Genomic DNA, 4327 nt, shown 5'->3' with positions numbered 1-4327 from the left:
GCCCGGCTATTTATAAACAAATTATCTTTGATTTCTCTTAGAGTGTATCATTTGAATAAGACACTGGGTCTCTTTGTGCTTTGGTCATCCTCCAGGATGGGTCCTTCTCCCACCAGAATAAAGTCCACCTTCTACTTCCATGGCCTTTTTTAGGTTGGCAGGAAAAGCCGTGTGTTTCGTCCTGGCCTCTTCATACACACGGCCGCTACACTCTGTCTTCTGCCCCCATCACTCCCCTCCCCCACCTCTCTGGATTCCATAGATCAGAGGAAACGTGGTTTCTGTCTTTTTGAGTCTTGATTATTTCTTTCAATCTGATGATCTGCAGTGCCATCTGTCTTTCCGACGATGGGCTTTTATTCTCCTTTATGGCCGAGTCCTGCTTTGGGCACGCTTGCCAGGCTTCTCTCTACACATTCCCCGGTGGACGACACTTAGTCTGACTGTGTAACCACATGAAGCAAGGGCTGCAGGGATCTCCGTTACATTGTGTGGTGCCTTTGTCCATGTGTCAGGAGTGGGATAGCTGATCATATGGTAATTATATTTTTAGGTTTTTGGGTTTTTTGTTTTTGAGGAACCTTCATACTGATTTCCATGGTTACCAGACTCATTTAAATACCCCTCCCCCACTCCCACGGCTTTTGTTGTTCTCTGCCCACAGACTGTCTGAGGGAGGTGGGAAAGAATCTCAGTGAGGTTCGGGTTTTGTATTTCCCGATGGCTGAAGGCGAACACCTTTGCAAGTGTGTTTGTTATAGCCTCTTACACTTCCTCTGAGACCTGCCTCTTCGGTGCATTTGCCCATTTGCTGATCAAATTATATTTATTTGGGGGTAAAACAGTTTTTCAAACCATCGATGCCCCCTAGAGCAGCGGACTTCTGACTGTCAGCTGCTCCTCCGTAGGACCTGGATATGCAGCGGGGATTGCTTCCCTACCTCCGTCTCTGCGCACCCTCACCACTGTGACTGACAGAGAGGAAAGTTTCCATCCCCTAGCCCACCGCACTGTCTGATCCCAGGTCAGCATGACCCCCAAACTCTCCAAGTCACATGGCTCTCCCTGCTAGTCTCTGGACCCATCGTGACCTCCCAAGCTCTACAGCTCCTGTCAGCTGTGTCCTCAGGGTTACTGGTGAGTGAGAAGCTCGTGATGGAGTCGCCATGACTTCTTTTTCTGTTTCTTGTGTTTCCGTGCAGATGTTTGAACATCTGTCGAGAGGAATCTCTCTTCCACTTCTGTGTCAGTCTTTCTAGTGAACTTAGGTGCACGAGTTGTGTGCATGTGTGTTAAATGTGTGCCACCTGCACGCCCAGTGCCTGTGGCAGCCAGAAGCAGCACTGGACTTCCTGGAAGTGGACTTAGAGATGTTTGGGGACTGTCATGCAGGTGCTGGGAACTGAACATGGGTCCTCTGCAAGAGCAGAAAACGCTCTTAATGGCTGAGCTGTCTCTCTGGACCCACGACTGTCTTCTCATTGTCTTCCTTAGTTCAGGGCCACAGAGCCGGCTCAGCGGTAAGAGCACTGGCTGCTCTTCCAGAGGCCTGAGTTCAGTTCCCAGCTACCACATGGTGGCTCACAATCACGTACGAGGGGATCTGAGGTCCTAACTGATTTAGGCATTTATTTGTGTGCTCATTTGAATCACTGACCATTTTAAAGCTTAATGTTTTTGATCTCTGTCTGCCATTTCCTCCTCTTTGACATCTTGGGATTCAGTCATAGAAGAGCTAGAAACTCTTGACGGCGTTGGAAGCCCTTTTTATTTTTTCATAATTCTTGTGTTTTCAGTGCCAATATTTGCACTTCTGTAGCAACGGATCTCTCTTCCACTTTTATGTGAGAGTCTTCCCAGAGAGCAGCCTTCTCTTGGGGGCTTAATCCCCAGCACAGTTTACAGAGAAGAAAACATGATGTTTTAACAACAGCACAAAACAAATGCGATACAGAAATAGAGCAAAAGCTGATTAAAGACAACAGCCATAGTGCCAGCAACAACAGAAAGAAGGAGCAAAGCATACAGAGAGTACATAAAAGTTTAAAACTAATGAAAGAAAAATTAAAAAGAATAACACATTAACAAAGGGGATTGGGGAAGAAAAATGATCAAAGAATCAAGGTGTTTAGAAGAAAGAGAAAAGAAAAATGAGAAAGAGGTGAAAGATAAAAATCTAATTAATAATAAGAAAATAAAATTTAAAAAATTATTGGAAGGAGGGAGGGAAGCAAGGAAAGAAATGAAGTAAAGAAGGAAGTGGAAGGGAGGGGAGGGGGGAGAGAAAAGGAAGGAGCTGGGGGGAGGGAGGAATTCCTTCTAGCCAAGTACTAAGCAGAATGCCTTGTCAACCCTGCTAGAGAGGACGTCTGGAGAGAGAGGGCTGTTACACTCTTTCTGGATCCTTTAACACTGCACAGTTAGGTTGGGGCAGGACAGTGGGGCACAGCCTAGGCTTGTAATCCTTTCTGCTCCCACCAAGCCGGTCAGTGCTATGTACAGTTGAGTGTGTGCGTTCATGTGTGAATGTGTATACACACCCATCCTACACACGTATACACACCCCACACACATACACACCCACACACATACACACAGCCACACACATACACACACACCCCCACACACACATACACACACCTCACATACATACACACACCCATACACACATACATACACACCCCACACACATACACCCACACACAAACACACACCCCACACACATACAGACACCTGCACATACATGTTCACCCCCTCCACACACACACACCTGCATTCCCTGATGGACCAGTGAAATGGGGTTGGGGAGATGGGCAGGGGCTCTTTCCAGAGACTTCTGCCATTCAGTCCAGTTCCTAGAGGGAAGAGCTTTACTGGCCTCTCTGTGAAGGTCCCCAGTCTGTGCCTCCAAGGGCATTGTGGTGGTTTGAACGAAAATGGCCCCAAAGGGAGTGGCACTATTAGGAGGCGTGGCCTTGTTGGAGTAGGTGTGTTGGTGTTGGAGGGATTGTCACTGTGGGGGCACAGTGAGGTCTCTTTTGCTCAAGCTTCCCTCAGTGTAACACTGAGATCACTTCCTGCTGCCTTCAAGATGTAGGGCTCTCGGCTCCCTCTCCAGCACCATGTCTGCCCGCTGCCATATCCCACCGTGACCATAATAAACTAAATCTCTGAAACTGTAAGCTAGCCACCCCAATTAAATCCTTTTCTTTGTAAGAGTTACTGTGGGCTTGGTATCTCTTCACAGCAATAGAAACCCTAACTAAGACAGGCATGGAACATGTCCACATAGTGACATATCCCCAAATGTCTCAGAGAGTGGAGGACGCAGACAGCTGAGTTCTGCAATGGAGCAAGGTGCTCTAGGAACTCCTTCATCCAGTAGCCTTTAAGTCATCTGTCCACTTGGGCGTGGCCTCTTGTGCTATAAATTCTGATGTAAAGCGTGTGATTGCGGCTGCTGCATTCCCTTCCTGTTCCCGGTTCATGTGAGGACTGTGATCCGTGAGTCTTCCCTTAAAGAAATAACCCTTCATTATACTCAATTCTGAGCTAGTGTGGGATTTCTTTTTAGCGTCCGGCTTCAGCAAGACACCACGGGAGGGGAGCAAGGCTCTGGCCCTGGCTCTGGTCTCAGTAAAGCACTTGCTCTTTATTACGGAGGACGACAGTAGCCACCCGCTCTTCTTCAGCCTTAAACCCGTCTACAGTCTTCCCAGCCTAGGAGGATGCTTCAAGAAACAAAGACTGGAGAGACAAAGACCTTAAAGTGGCAGCACCCTCCATCCTGCCTGGCTGCTCCTCAGCTGAATGTGCGCGTCTATAGCTGTTGCTGTCGCCCACTGCCACCAGACTACAGCTTCTACTCTTGAGTATCTCGCACTGGTTTGGGATAGCTGAGGTGTTCTGCTTCATGGACCAAGTCCTCAGCCTTTTGCCATGCAGAGGGCCACTGTTGGGCTACCAGAGCACACACACACACTAGCAATCAGTTCTGTTATTCTAGAAAGTCCTGCCTGGTATAGTACATTCGAAACAGGACCTCCTCTTCCCTGTGACCTTCTCCTGGGTCATTTCCCACTCAGCCTCCTAGGGGACCTGAGTGACAACTGTTCTGATTCTGGAGTAGTTTAGTTCTTTTCAATAGACCCCTCCAAGAGATGGCTCTTGGTCACGAGACATGGGGATGGCTAGCCGTGGATGGATTTTTTTCTCCAAAACTAGCTTGCCACAGAGGAACAATCCCTTTTAGACCCCATCACATCCCCTACTCAAGACTTGTAAGAAACAGGTTTCTTCTGTAGCTGGGACTGCCGGTCTGGGGGAG

This window comes from Microtus ochrogaster, linkage group LG1 (assembly GCF_000317375.1).
Source record: "Microtus ochrogaster isolate Prairie Vole_2 linkage group LG1, MicOch1.0, whole genome shotgun sequence".
Classification (NCBI taxonomy): Eukaryota; Metazoa; Chordata; class Mammalia; order Rodentia; family Cricetidae; genus Microtus; species Microtus ochrogaster.
This window is presented reverse-complemented; position numbering follows the sequence as displayed.